General features: G+C 46.4%; 1 protein-coding gene across 1 annotated transcript in view; it reads left to right on the top strand.

The window, feature by feature from the left end:
* Nucleotides 1–16,019, top strand: part of ARHGEF17 (Rho guanine nucleotide exchange factor 17) — a 572,303-nt gene that overhangs the window by 15,786 nt on the left and 540,498 nt on the right. The gene's annotated exons all lie outside the window — the stretch shown is intronic.

The raw sequence follows: 16,019 nt of genomic DNA, 5'->3' as shown, positions 1-16,019 counted from the left end.
GTGACCAGTTAGAAATAGTCTGTCACACCACACACCAATTGCTTCAGCAACCTTTGATCACCTTGAGCAGGACATGGTTTTTGTTGGTCTCTGCAAATCATGTGGCAAGTGCTGTACATCTATAATCATCCAGAAAACGCTGTTGAGTTGGGTTTCCATAATTCCACTGGCCATGTTTATAAAGTCTGCCCATTAATTGCAGTTTGCAAAGAGTATTTGATTGGAAATCTGGTACCGGCCTAAGGTGTTCTTGTCACAAGACGGCACTTGGCAGCTAATACTTTGGAGAGAAGACTTTCTAAGGCCCTAATTACGGCTGTAGATGGCATTTAGCCCACTTGATAAATAACAAAACCATGGGGTACGTAATTTATCGGTTGTGATCAATACCACCTATTGCGAGTTGTTGGGGCCTAACATGCGGATTTTGGTTATAACGCACCAAAATTCACATGATACGGTAGATACTCTGTTTTTCCCCTGTCAAAGTTCGGCAGGTGTGTTCTGCAGTACATTTAACAAAGGCTGAGTTATTTAACACGTTCAATTAATTATAGGAGGCGTTAAACACCTAACCACTCGTAATTCCAACTGGTGTGTAAACGGGGGATTTACGCACAAGTCAGAATTAACCGCCCAAGTCGTAATCCGGCCCTTCTAGGGCTATATTTCGCCACAGCACCATGTTTTAAGCCCTAGGCTTTCATTTTTCAAAATACTGTAATATGGGACGTGTAGTTTTTATTATCATCGGTTCAAGGCATTTTAATAAAAGTACCAACAACATGATGATGGTTCACACTTTTTCGCCTTTAGAAAAAAAGTTGAAAATCTTTTGGGAATGTTTTTGTGGAACCGTATTTGTATCTTGTGTATTACGCATCCGCAAGTGTTACTCAGTAAACGTTTTGAAGCTCCAGCGATAAATTGTGCCCTACAAATAACCAGAATAGATCAATATAAAAAAAGATCTACGACTGGAACGCCCTGTCTCACTTATAAAGAAGCATGTGGCGTGTTGTGTTTTTCTGTCTGATCAAAGCCCTGCAAAACCATCCATCTTACACTTTTCGAATTCAAGTTTCCTCCTGATAAAGACAGTGGTTTAAATTGGCAGGGACTGTCCGGTACAGAGTACCTGCACTTCTTTCATTTCAACGGCAGAGTGCCTACACTTCTCAGCACAGCTGCAATATAATTAGGGCTTCCGGTTTTATGGTATTTTTTAACATGTCCGCCTGTATTAATCCATATTTATTTTTTTACCATACTATTTGTATTTATCCATATTTATTTTGTGTTTTGTGAACATATGAGGTGATAACTTGTATATTTCTTCATTTATTCAATAGATAAATGTGCTCAAATACTTTGATGCCTGTCGGATTGTAGCACATTACGCAGCCAAAAATAATAAAATAATAAATCCACATATAAAAAAATATTTAATAGCACATGTACATGTTGATATATGCAGTAGTTGAAGCACATCACGCTGCCATTATGTACAGCTATTGGCCTGAAAGTCTTTAATCTTAGCATGGTGAGTCACTTAACCCCTTGCATACAGATGACGGCCTCCAGCCATCATGCACTACGGTGCTCGTGTGCTGATGACGGCTGGGGGCCGTCATAAACCCGCCCACTTGCTATTTTGCCGCACAGGCGCAGAATCGCGGCCGCATGGAAGGGGTTAAAAAAAGAAGCCAAGTTATCTGTTTTTTTCCGCATTTAAAAATTGATAGTTAGGAATGATGGTGTTTTCTGTCTGCATTTATCTGTAAAAATCAGTGAAAACGGAAAACATGGAGCCCTAAATATAATTAGTTGGAGAGTACTGGCACTTCGTAGGAGCTAACAGGCACTCCAAAGATTGAGTGCATGCCCTTCTATAGTTCCATTTAACCCGTTAACCGCGGCGGTAATTCCGCCGCGGTGCAGGCGTTTCCGAGCACGGGTGGAATGCCGTCAGCCAATGGCACTGGTTAAGTGGCATCCATCCACATAGAAGATGCATTTACCTCTGACAGATGGGGCATGTCATGGTCTGGACCAGGTGCAGATGGGACCTTGTTAATTTCACTCAATCACAACCCTTTTTAAAGATTTGTGGAAGGCGAGGTGGAACAGTTCATTTTGAAGGTGATTCGTTGCTCCAGCTTGGGTTCGAGATGTTCCTAAGGCGGGGGCTCTACCACCCCATGACCCTTTTCTGTTTTTGTCTCTTGAAGGCTTGTTGGGTGTGAAGACTCCTTTGAGGCGGCTTGCAGTGTGGTAGCCATTTCTGTAGCTATATTGGCCCTTTTCTCCGTTGAGTTTTGTGTAGGGTATCCCAGTGGTGCCAGTTTATCTCTTTAAAGGCTGTTTAAATGGGTCAAGCAGCTTGTCTGCCTTATTTTGTAATCTTTGAAGCCTGTCCATGGGACCCCGGAGTTGGTTAAATTGTAGTAATCCAAGCATGTCACCACCAGGGCTTCTGTAATGTTCTGCCACACAAGGAGTTGAGTAACAGACGCCAAGGGCCTGGTGATTTGTTAATGATCACACAATACGTCAGCGGGTAAGGAATATTGTGTCCAGGGAAAGTTTGTATTCTTAACAACAGGACAAAGATTTACTATGCCAGGGGCTGGTTGCAGGGTTCCGGCATTGCATCTGTGTTCAAGACTTCACTCATTATTTCTGGACCAATGAAAACAACTCACAAAACCATTCAATTTCACGTACATTTGATTGGGAAGTGTTTCGTTTTCCTCTGGCGTCGTTCCATTTTCGCCCTTTTGGCTTTCTTTAAAATATAAATTCCATATTATCCAGCAGGATCGCACCAGAGGCGTTAAATGAAGGTATTTAAAAATATCCGGGTTGCTGTGGCGACGTGCATCCCATGCAAGTGCCATGAGGGCTGGCATTTCCGGCGCAGTAACCTCTGGAAATGGCACTTGTCTCTCGCTCTGACCTGTTGTTTATGGTGCACAGTGGATGCCAGGCCCTGTGGGGGTTCGGCTGTATTGAAATGTTAGAGACGTGTAAGCCATGGCAACTATGGACCCTGCTAGAAAAGACTAGACCGCGCACCGCTGTTGCGAGCCGGTCCCTCAGCCGGAAGTAACTCTGCAGTAGAAGCTGGAAACCCTTGTGCAGGAACAGAACACTTACACGTTGTTTTATTCCTGCAGGACACGCTCTTGGCCCTGAAAACGCAATTCGAAAGCGGATAAGAAAGCTTAGGGGCTATAATACATGGGATTCTGCAATCCGCGTGACGCACTGGTCGCCTACTATAAAGAAATGACGTCAGAACTCCTCTGTAATACCCATTACAGCTGAGTCCTGAGGTCACAATGCCTACGGCCAGCAGCCAAGCTGAAAGAAAGGCAAATCAGGTCACGGAGCAGGATTAAAGTAGCTGTTTAAAGAACAAAACATGGCTTTCTTTTTTTTGCTCTGTTTTTTAGCTGTATGGTGACAATCAAAAGAGGAGACATTTATGGCAACATGTCAATTTGTTTCACTCTTTATGTAATTATAGAAAAGTTAAACTCTGCATATTTCTACACGTTCAAGCTACTGTTTCTTTTTGTATTATTAAAAAAAAACTGATGTGTATTAAACTGATTCTAATATCTTTATGAAACAAATATCTAACAGCTTTTTTGATGTGTTTAATTTTGCACCCGAGATTCTATTTTAAGTCTTCATATTTGCAAATATTCTCTCTTTCGTCTGAAAGACCTTCCCACAGGACTAAAGTGGTTTGTGGGAAAGGTGATGATCTGAACATGTATTATACGGAATAAAATTCTCACTGCTGTACATGGTCAACTGACTTGCAATATCCATATAAAGTAGAGAAGTGAGTACTTTATCTCATATATATATATAACACAAGATGTGTACCTCGTGATCACATGTTTGATTCCCAACAGACCCATTGAACTTGTCACCCTTCCAGGGTCGATAATATAAATAACATTCATTTGCTTATTAATTAACACCTGTATTAAATGCCTAGAGTTGGGGGGGAAAGTGTGTTAGTATATTTATTATTCTGATTAAACCCAAGCACATGTAGTCTGCCCAGTGTGTTTATTAATCCTTTTGAAGTGTGCTCATATGCCTGCTCGGTCCTGTCATTCCAGATCTGCTTTGGAATGTTTTCTATTGATTTATCTGTTTTTGATCCACTACTATTTTTGGAAGTTGACCCAGGTGTAGTAAAACTAGAAACTGGAAGCCTCAATGACAATTGAATACCTGTTTTGTGTTCGCTGCTCCAGTGGGGGTGAGTCCTTGTTTTCACTCCCACCTCCATGAGAAGGCCTGAGTTTGCCTGCTGCCGGGTCCTGTTGTGACCTCTGGTTACAGTATTAGTCTTTCGTTCATTCAACCTGCCTTTTGCCATTAAGTCCTTGAGGACTGGACATAAAGCCTCAGTGAAGCTGCAGGACGGTTCACAGTGTGCTCCAGTGAGGCAGAGATGAACACGTCATTCTAGATCCATGCACTGATCGAAGATACAGGTGACTTAGATGAAATCCGATCACTTCCCTTTCCTAATTCTCTCTCTCTCTCCCTCTCTCTCTCCCTCTCCCTCTCCCTCTCCCTCTCCCTCTCCCTCTCCCTCTCCCTCTCTCTCTCTCTCTCTCCCTCTCTCTCTCTCTCTCTCTCTCCCTTTTCTCTTTTTCCTTTTTCTCTTTTTCCTTTTTCTCTTTCCCTTTTCTCTTTTTCTTCTTTCCCTTTTCTCTTCTCTTCTTTCCTTTTTCTCTTCTCTTCTTTCCTTTTTCTCTTCTCTTCTTTCCTTTTTCCTTCTTTCTTTTTTCTTTCTCTATTCTTTCTCTATTCTTTCCTTTCTTTCTCTCTTCTTTCTCTCTTCTTTCTCTTTCTCTCCTTATCTTTCTTTCTCTTTCCTTTCTTTCACTCCTCTTTCCTTTCTCATAAAATGGTAGTTACAATTGCCACATGTGTGACCAGTGCACTGCTGAGAGGCTATGGTATGAATGGGCATACAGTCTCAGCACCTACATGGCCTACTGTCAAGCACTGTGAGAAACACTCACAGCGTCAGCCTCAACTCAACAGCTGCCAATCGGGCCTGTCCTGAACAACCACTTGCAATTGGAACTCACCCACACACCTAGAGGCAACCCCGTTCATATTATACACTGTACAATGGAGGGGAAAAAACATAAAAAGCACATCTCGTAAAAAACTCTTAAGCATTTCAATTAAAACGTGAATTGTAAACAGGGACTGCATAGCTGACATGGATTACTCTGAGGGTTTTTACAGTCATTGTTGCGAAATCGATCACTGCCTTTGCTTGTAGTGTTAAGGAAATATATAGGTCCCCGGAGAGACCCATCTCAAAGTATGTTTTCAAGCATGTCTGGCAGGACTTGCTGAACATAAAGCCCTTAAACTCCATCGCCTCCTTCTATAGGTACGAGTAGACACTGAACTTCGAAAGGAAAGCTGGGTAATTGTAAAGTTTGAAGCTTACAGTGCTACAAAAATATAAACCCGCCCTAGCAAGCTATTTTTGATAAAAATGTTAATTTTTATTAAATGGATGCTAACATGCTGCAGAAATGAAGCTTAGGTTGAGTGCGCACATCTCTGTGGCACACAGTATAGCCTCTGCAATTGGCAACATTTACTGCATGCTAAGGGAGCGCCTAGATGCACTGATGCTGGGCGCTCCACAGGCCGCTTAGCAACAGAGGGATGAAAGCAGGGATTGTGTACCTGGAATCAGCGAAGATCTGAGATCCCAGTTTGGGCCTGTGGCAGTCCCAGCACTTTGACTGCACCTGCACCGGAAGTTGCGCAAGCCTCCGGATGCGGCAGCAAGACTGCTGCCCCTTCCAGGACACTTTCTGCGAATTCACGAACCGGACAGGGCCATCTGCGTACTGTTTGCATTCCATGGGCCTTATGAGGATGTAAAACGCAGCCAAGGCTCCTCGTGAATGCACAGTCAGTGTTTGTAATGTGGTTATTTATGTATGTGTATATAAGAAGTTTTATGGCAAAGAATCGTAAAGTTGAATCCTAGCCACATGTTTGCTTTTCTCAACTTGTCTATGATGTTGCAAGGTAAAGTCAATTGTTTGCAGCAGCCCTTATGTGTAGGGTGCAGTAATCCACCTCATTAACCGTGCATAATTAGTGTCACCATTAAATAGCTTAGGCAGAAGTCCTGTAGAAATAGGTCCCCGGTCAGCTACAGTCTTTATCAGGCCTGGTATTTTTTTTTTATCGCATAATTTCCTGTGTTCTTAGGTTGTTCTGTTTTTGGGATGGGATAGTATGCTTCTGTCGTGATATGGGCAAACACGCTTTGCAAAGTGAAGTGTCTTTCAGCACTTAATTTCTAGGTAGTATTGGTACCCAGCGGGTTCAGCCATTTTGAAAGGATGATCAGCAGGGTTGGCCATGCCAGAGCTGGAGTAAGTCTGTTACATGTCGATGGCAGGTGGACAGCTCGCTGAGTCATCTTACAAATGGAGACCTTAGTTGGGTCTGGCTTAGCAGTGCAATTGTCGCTAGATCTATTGTTACTGATTCTTTAAAATATACCTAGAGCACCTTTTTGCAGTGGCGGCTGGTGACATTTGAAAGTGGTGGGCGTAAAATTATTTTCATACTGCACCCCAAGCGAGCGAGCCAGAGCAACCTATGGGAGGGGAAATTTTGAAAAAAGAGTGGACAAATGGTGCATTTTCAAGCAAATTTGAGAAAGCAGGAAGGTTAATACAGCAATGGTGAAAGTGTAGTTAATACTTTAATAAAGATCCTTCCCAAAGACAAGCCCAGTACAGAGCCATAGGTGGGCAGGCTGTTCGGTATAAACTTTAGAGGAACCCCCAAGACTTAGTGAGGAATTTCCACTACTGTAAGTAACTTAGAATGATAGTTAGCATCACCGACTGCACTTGCTTACCTTGTGACACTGCATTTGAGCACAGAAAGACATTTTTTTACTTTGCTTTCTCGCTGGTGCGAGAAGAAATATCAGATCAAGTGCATCCATTTAAAGTTTGCTGCATTTTCACTTCCCTCTGCCTAGCATTCCCCTAATGGCCGGGGCCTCTCCGGGCACACTCACTTTTACATTACTCTTCAACACTCTCTCACACTGTTTCTGCATGCCTCTATTTTTCTCTATCATTCTGGCTGTGTCCTTCTGTCTTATTTTGTCTCCCAATGTATTTCTCACTCTCTCTCTAATTCCACACCTTCATACGGATCTACGGAGTTAGAGGAGAAAACAAGTGTAAGATTGAATTCCTTTTGAAAAATTCAAAATCAACAAAAAACAAACACACAAAATAAAACTCCACTTTTCCCCCAGGAAAAGCAATACAAATGTGCAACTGCGGCGAGCAGAAAAGCCTGAGTATGGCATTTATAGTGACCTTTCCATTATTCGTCTCAGGATCTCACTATCTCGAAAGTGAATTGAAATGATTGGAACACAACATTAATGTGCAGGCAAACACAACCACCTAAATAACCGATGTTGGAACGATCAACCACTTTAAATATTTGATACATCTTGGTAGCTCAGGGCTGTTTCATTCGACAAAACAAAAATATACAGCCGGTGATAGCATTTTACAATTAAAGGTGCCCCGGGCAAAGCTGTTCTTCTGTGAATAATACCATAATCTTTACGAATCCTCCTGCATTGTTGAAAAGACACCACTAAGTCAAAGGCAAGCGCGCAGCAAAAAAATATAAGACCAAGGTCACTCACTCAGGATGCAATAAAAAGAGCGGATTCGATGAACATTACTTTCATACATCCTATTTTATTTGTGTTATTAGCCTGGGCCTGGCACCTATCCAGGCAGGGGACTGGAGCGTGAGTGTGTTTCTGTCTCTTCAGCCAGTGATGGGAACCACACTCGTGCTAGACCACCCTTTGCTGTGGTGTTCGGGCGATAAGTTGGTGACCCTTCACAAACGTCACCTTCACTGGTGTTACCCTGAACACCTACAAGAGGGTCACTTCTGCCGCCTCCGCTGGGTCAAGTGTGAAGTGACCATCATAATGCAGCCAGTCACGAATCCTGCTCCCAATACTCGGGGCCCGGGGGTGAGGGGGGGGGGGGGGGGAAGCCCGCAGGGAAGATTAAACAACTACTAAACGGGTCCGCGCTGCGCCTCTAGTCTGTGTGCAATTAGCTGCTGGCGGGCAACACAATATGCCTCTAGGATCCTTGAAAAACGGACCCGACCTGTTCCCATGCATCATTACATATGGAGACTGTCACTACTTAAGTTGCCGAAGATCACACAAAGCGCCAACTGAAGAGAGGAATCGGAAATAGACAATCTGTCTTTTTTTAAACCCAGAATCTTGCTGACAAATTGATCACTCACACTGGCTTGCCAGCGACCATAGCTGGCAGAGGAACGTTATTCAAAATGATTTCCCTCCCACTGTTCCTTTATATCCTCCAACATTATTCACAGCCTCTACCTCCAACCTTTTTCTCGAATCGACCGGCCCAAATTGGGGATTTAGAGACCATTAAAACAGAGCACGTATCATTTGCTAAGCATTGAATGCACCCACACGAGGCACAACTGGAATCACCGGGCTTAACAAAACTCCCAAGTGTGAGAAAAAAATACTATTAACAGCAACAGGCAGCATACCTTTGAAAAGCATCGTAATTAAAAGCATTGGCGGCCGCAAAAAAAATTAAAGAAAGAAATCTTACCTGAACGCCGGTCAGCGCTGGATCTTCGGTTCTGGGACCTTGGCGCCTACAACTGCTGAAGCGGAAATCCCGCCCTCCGTCCTCAGCCAATCCTGGCGCCAGAGCAGAGCCAGGATTGACACAGGGCATGGTTGCTTTCTGCCCGCCTGCCCATTAGGAGAGCGAGGTATCGCTCTTCTAATGGGCATGCGAGCAGGCACAAGTGCGCATGCGTGGGCAAGGCTGAAAAACGTGCCTCCGTCCCCACTGATGCGCACCTGTGTGCTGCTGCCTGCCCCAGACAATGCCTTATGCCTGTCAGTCAACATGACATAGGACCGCCCACCCCCTTCAGACTCTGAAGGGGGTGGGCGGTCCTGCATCATGCTGACTGACAGGCATTGTCCGTCGGCGTCTTTGAACTGAAGTAAACTGAGAGTTTACTTCAGTTCAAAGCAGTATGCCGAGGGAGCTGCGGGTGCGGGCGGGGGGGCAACGCCCCAACGCCCCCAATGGACGCACCGCCACTGCCTTTTTGGCTCCACCCAAAGGAATATTTCCTTCTCCCCTCCTGTAGGATTGCTTTGTGTATCACTCCACCTCCTATAGAGCGTGCAATGCAATGCACAATAAACTATTTTACATCTCCGAATTAAATTGAATCATTAAAAATGAAATATTTTAGTTAGGACTCAGTCAGTCAAAGTCTTTATTTCGATTATTTAAAATCATAAAAGCAGCATCAAACATACATACAAGTTGCAAAAGAGAATTTAAAATGTAATATACAAATAAATAGGTGTGCAAAGTTTTAGCAGCTTTTCATACATATACACAATATTTACAGTTCATGATTCATGCAGGTAACAAACTTTATAGCACCGCTATGGAAGCTACAGTTTAAAAATATACTATATACAGATAAATAGTTGTGTAAAGTTTTACAAATGTTCGAATATGTACACAATATTTACAATTCATGATTTGTGCAAATGTTAAACTTTGTAACACCTCTATATAAAAAAAACTACAATTTTATAACAAGTGCAACTATCGTATTACCATGATTTATAACTGAGTTAGGACTCAAAATGTGAGCTAGATCTGTTGACTTTTCCAATGCTTGTTTTGACAAGATGTTAACATTGCCGTTTCTATGTCACAAACATGAGATGTGTTGCAGTGTTACTCTTGCTTAAACTTTTTTCTAACTTTGCATGGGTGTTGATGGGGATGCTTTCCATGGCTGCCTTGCGACCAATGTTGTAGCCGCCACCTTCTCCCCATCGGCCATCTTTTTTGGATTCTGTCGCTAAACTTTCCCTGCTCTCCTTTCGGGCCCAGTTTTCCTCAATCTGTGTATTGAAACAAGCATTTGTGAAAGATCTTCCTATCAGACTAAGCAGCTTGACCAAAGACGTAAATGTGCCATGCTAATCTCCCACAGACAGGAACAAAAAGTACCTTCTTAAAATATTTGTATCACATTGTACAGTATCATAGCCAGCGCTCAAGACTTAATCTGAGGGAGGTGTTGAGGGGGTTGCAAAGATTTGCGACTCAAATGAGCACTGCAGCGCAAAGGAAAATTAATGTGGATTCGAGAAACCAAGTTAATATATCTGTAAACTTTGATTATGCAGCTAGCTACTGTTATAAATGCAGCAAAGTGATACATGACTTGACCCATTTCATTGTAAATCAGTGGGAGGAAGCCTGTGGCTTTCAGTCAGCCAATAGGGAATTGTTAATGCCCGACCAATCCCTCGGGTCTCAACATGGAGCTATAGGAGGGACCTAGAGCTCAAGGGAAGCCGAATCACGAGTGGGTGCATAGGCGCTGGAAGTAGGGGTGCTTCTGCACCCCCAAAATAACCATGCCGAAGTTCAGAAAGTGAAGGAGCACTATGCCTTCAGTTTTTCTTTTTATCTCGTCACATTTGCAATGGTTCAAAGATAGGGGTCAAATGTCCGCTTATGTCCCTGCCAAATTGCTGCTTATTCTTTTAAAAGGGCTATTGATGTTTACTTTTTGTAATCTGAGAGTGAGAAAAGTTTCTGAGATGAACTATGTGACGATCTTGCTGGGCTGTGGGGAAAGTGAATGGAAAAGCAATAGGGTGTCTTTTTATTTTTTCTAACAGACAAAATGTATATACCCGTAAATGTTAAGTTGTTATTTTAGCGCTATTTGCTATAGCGCATGTATCACCCGGGGGCATCTCAGCGCTGTTGCAGATCCATGGCCGGAGGAGCAGACCAGGTAATTTAATAGAGATAAGATTTTAGTTGTTTCCTGAATTTGCTACATGTGGGGTCTCTCGGAGTGCTATGGGCAGGTTCTTCCAATACCGTGGGGCACAGTACGAGAAAGCCTTAACCCTGGTGCGGGTGTGACGGATTCGGGGTACGCACAGAAGGGATTGAGTACTTGATCGAAGATTTCGGTTTAAGATGTAGGCGGTAAGGTTTTTTAGGTCTCGCCTGTCGATGCGCATGCGCATCGAGCAAGGCGAGAGTATTGCGAGTTATCCACTCTTTATCCACACTGCAAGGAATCGTGGCGATTCCTTGCAGTGCCCGTGACTTTTAGGGTCAATGCGCATGCGCATTAAGCTTATGCGCATGCGCATTGACCTTAAAAGTCACGGGCGCGTGCATGTCCGTCTTTGTTTACCCGCTCCGCCCCCTCCCGCCGTGTCGCCTTGCCTACTCTCTTCCACAGCCTCCCCCAGCTCCGCCCCCTCACTACTTGATTGCACGGCCGCTAGGCCGTGCCTCCCCTACTCTCCTCCCCCCTCCTCCTCTCCTCCCCTGCCTGCCTGCCGTGTCGCACCTCTCCCCTCTCCGCCCCCTCCCCCGTTCCGCCCCCTCCCCTGCCCGCCGTCTCGCATTTCCCCTGTCGCACTTCTCCTCCCCCCTCCCCTCTCTTCCCTCCGTCTTGTTTTCATTACTCTTGGAAACCCTGCACCAAGGTGATCACTGCTGGTAATTTAAATAGCCTTTCCACTGAAGTAATCTCGTGATATGTTCGCTATTAAGACACCACTAATATTAGTAGCTCGGAGGCGATTCTCATTGAGCAAGCTGGGGCAGGGTTGATCTCAGAATAATTTGGGGGTGGTCCCTCTATCTCCCTGACGCGTTCACTCCTGCCAACATTTGGAGCCTTCAGAAACAGGCTGAACAATGTGTGGCCATAGACTTTCACATACATCTCAGCAAAGGGGAGCGGGGCTGCACACACCGCCCAGTGCTTAATCACCCCCCTTGAAACAGTGACTTGAAAAGGAATGAGCCGAACCCACGAGACGCCCACGGGCCGCATGGCGCAGCGTGTGACTCACGGCAGACTGTGCGAAGGAAGACACGCTGTACCCCAAGCAGATGCTGATGCATATCTCACCACGCGCACCGCTCCTGACAAGCATGTGCAGCCACAAACAGAGACGCACACAGTATTTCATGATGTGCTTCGGGGGCTTGTAAATATATTTCTGTTCTCTACAGTGTCTGGTTAATAAGCGTTCAGCCACGGGACTAGAGTGATCTTCCCAAGATCCGGACAACAGCCCGAGTCACTTGAACTCGGGTAAATTGCATCCATAAATAGCAATTTAGTATCTTCATGACCTCAGAAGCCCGGTCGGAGCAGCTGACGAGGAGGGATCCGGTCAAAGGGGGCAGAGCGGGGATGAAAGGCTGAGCACTCCACAAGGCATGGTTTTATAAACCCCGCCCCTAACCACCCCCCTTATACCATAACGTAAACCACTGCATGCCCGACGACTGCTACCTCCGACAGCATCACCATTCACCAACAAACTCCCCGCTCTGCCCCACTCCATTCAATAACACCAGCCGAGCTCTGAGTGTCAGAACCGGACACAGGGGCCCGCAGGAGGCTGAGAGCTTCTCTTCAAGCACAATCCCAGCGCCCACTTGAGCCTTCGTTAAACACATGACGCTTTACAGGATCCGTTTCTGTGAGGCTTCTTTCCCGGATAGATCTCAGCCAGTGGCAGATAACTGAACATTGATGGACCTCTGGACTTTAGTTTCTCGAGGGAGCTCATAAGAGGAGAGCAGGAGTCTGTCTGCAGGCAGGGCTTAATTTGTGCCGGGGGTTTCTGCTGCTCTGCCCCTGCACTGGGTCGGGGCTATACATTTCTTCACCTGCGGTCGGAATTCCTGATAACTGTTCAAAATGAATATAACTAGGTAAGAGAACGCTGGTATGTGTTAACATGCAGGCTCACCTTGGTTCAGGCATGGTGAATGAGTATTGCTTATTATTACATTATTAGTGGTGTCTTCTTGACATGACTCGGCCAATCACTGCCGTGCTCTCTAATGCAGTCATCACTGCGCCTGCTTGGGGCAGCGTGTGAGATTCCCGGTAGATATCCGCAGCAGAGGGCTGACTGCTGAACTGGGCCAGGCAGGCTGTGAAGGCACAGGCCCAGGACAGACTTGGCAGGGTGGGCACTTGAGGAATAAATGAAAGCACAGACTTGACGTTCGCCTTGCTGCCTAGCCCAGTACACAGTACTGGACATAAAACTGCCCTCGATGTGTTGTGCTCGTAACCAACTCCACCTAATAGCCGCAATTGTGTATTTACTCACTTGTATTTTGGCTTTCATATTTGAGTGATAATGGACAATATACGCACTCATTATTACATTTACTTCTTTGGGTGTCCGTGTAATAACGAAGATAAGGTCCCAGGCATTCTGTTCATGTTCCCTTCTGGAACATTCCCAGATGGTATTTGTAGAGCCTTCCAGCAGGATACTCGGTCCGGGTGTTTTTCAGAATGTCGCCTCCTTCACTCACTGGTCTTCCGCGTCAGTCACAAGCAAGGATGGAGTGGTACACCCCCTAATAATTATTTCGTTGGGCTTGGTCTGGCAGTGCCAGTCGGATTCAATGTCTGCTTAGCATTGAGCAGACCTGTGGCTGCCCCTGCGTGCACTCCAGTTGCTGTTCTGCAGCATTACGGAGACCAATGCTGTACAGCAGGAGGTGACAGATGAATAATTGCCGGCCGACTCCTGGATGTATTCTTTAAAAGTCCAGCTTCCTGGGGACCTTCTGTGGCCCGTCATCACCCCAAGGCTCTGCCTAGAGCTGTAGTGAAGGGACCATTGTTGGCACTTTTGCCGTTATCAAATAAGTGGTACAAAAGGGAGTGGTGAGGGACGGTGCATCTGAATCAATCAGACACTCACACCCTCACCCCCCCACCCTCACCCCCTCACCCTCCACCCTCACTCACCCTCAACCCCTCACCCTCACACCCTCAACCCTTCACCCTCACACCCTCAACCCTTCACCCTCAACCTCTCACTCACACTCACTCACCCTCACTCACCCTCAACACCTCAGCCTCACCCTCACTCACCCTCAACCCCTCACACTCACTCACCCTCACTCACCCTCAACTCCTCACCCTCACTCACCCTCACCCACACTCACCCTCCCTCAACCCCTCACCCTCAACCCTCAAACCTTCACCCTCAACCCCTCACTCACCCTCACTCTCACTCACCCTCACTCAGCCTCAACTACTCTCACTCACCCTCAACCCCTCACCCTCACTCACCCTCACCTTCACTCACCCTCACCCTCACCTTCACTCACCCTCAACCCCTCACCCTCACTCACCCTCAACCCCTCACCCTCACTCACCCTCACCCTCACTCACCCTCAACCCCTCACCCTCACTCACCCTCAACGCCTCACCCTCAATCACCCTCAACCCCTCACCCACCTTCACTCACCCTCACCCTCACTCACCCTCATCCTCACCCACCCTCAACCCCTCATCCTCACTCACCCTCAACCCCTCACCCTCACTCACCCTCAACCCCTCACCCTCACTCACCCCCACTCACCCTCAACCCCTCACCCTCAACCCCTCACCCTCACTCACCCTCACCCTCACTCACCCTCACCCTCTCACCCTCAACCCCTCACCCACCCTCAACCCCTCACCCTCAACCCTCAACCCCTCACCCTCAACCCCTCACCCTCAACCCCTCACCCTCAATCCCTCACCCACACTCACCCACACTCACCCACACTCACCCACACTCACCCACACTCACCCTCACTCACCTTCACCCTCACTCACCTTCAACCCCTCACCCTCACTCACCCCCACTCACCCTCAACCCCTCAACCCCTCACCCTCCCTCACCCTCATTCACCCTCAATCCCTCACTCACCCTCAACCCCTCACCCTCACTCACCCTCAACCCCTCACCCTCAATCCCTCACCCTCACCCACACTCACCCACACTCACACACACTCACCCACACTCACCCTCACTCACACTCACCCACCCTCACTCACCCTCACCCTCACTCACCCTCACCCTCATGCTAAAGATTTACAAAAAAACCCATTAACAATTCTAAAAGCACTAACTCTAATGCTGCGAGACCTATTGCATTTCTAATGCTTGTTGTAAGAGAGAGTTTCCCATTGCCTCTCGGGGCATTACACGTGAGGCAGCAGATTTTGAAATGGGAACGCTTCTACGCTGGGAGCCAGTGCGGTTCCCTGATCAGGGGCGCAGAAGGGCTGCCGGCAGGGCGGTTAGGAATACGTCTAGTTGCTGTGTTCTGGGCCACCTGCAGCTTTGACAGCAGGGTATCACCCACTTCGGGCAGTAAAACATTCCCATAGTCCAGTCTGCTGATCACCATTGCCTGGACCAGGGTTCTACGGGCTTTTGTGAGGAGGAGGGGGAAAATTCTGTGCAGAAGACGCATATTGTAATAGCAGGAGCTTGTGATGGCAGCAGTAGGGTCTTTCATTGTTAGGGCTTGGTCCAGTTTTATTCCTTTTGTTTAGGCACCGGGTGGCACCCAATTGGTGGGGCCACCAATCATCGTCCAAATGGCTGGAGCTTTACAGAAAAGCATAATCTCATTTTTTTCTGGATTAAGCTGAAGACCACTCTTAGTCATCCAGTGAGAGATTGCTATCATTCCGGCCGAGAAGCGCTCTTTCTCTGATTCTAAGTCTAGGCCCATGGTAAACATAAGCTAGGTGTCGTCAGCATATGAGATAATCTCAAAGCTGAATTGCTCTGCGATCTTTGCCAGCGGGGTGTATATAGTGTGTGTGTGTATAATATATAGTCCTGCAGCCATTTCAGTGCTGTTCCCTGTATGCCGCTGGCCTTCAGTCTGTTTATGAGCCGTAGATGGGAGATGGTGTCGAAGGCCGCGGACAAGTCAAATAATATCAGTGCTACCGGGCTTCCTGCATCCACCCCCTGTCTGAGAGAG

This window comes from Lissotriton vulgaris, chromosome 8, assembly GCF_964263255.1.
Source record: "Lissotriton vulgaris chromosome 8, aLisVul1.2, whole genome shotgun sequence".
Lineage (NCBI taxonomy): Eukaryota > Metazoa > Chordata > Amphibia > Caudata > Salamandridae > Lissotriton > Lissotriton vulgaris.
The sequence above is the reverse complement of the archived record's forward strand: the minus strand, read 5'-3'. Positions and strand labels throughout refer to the sequence as shown.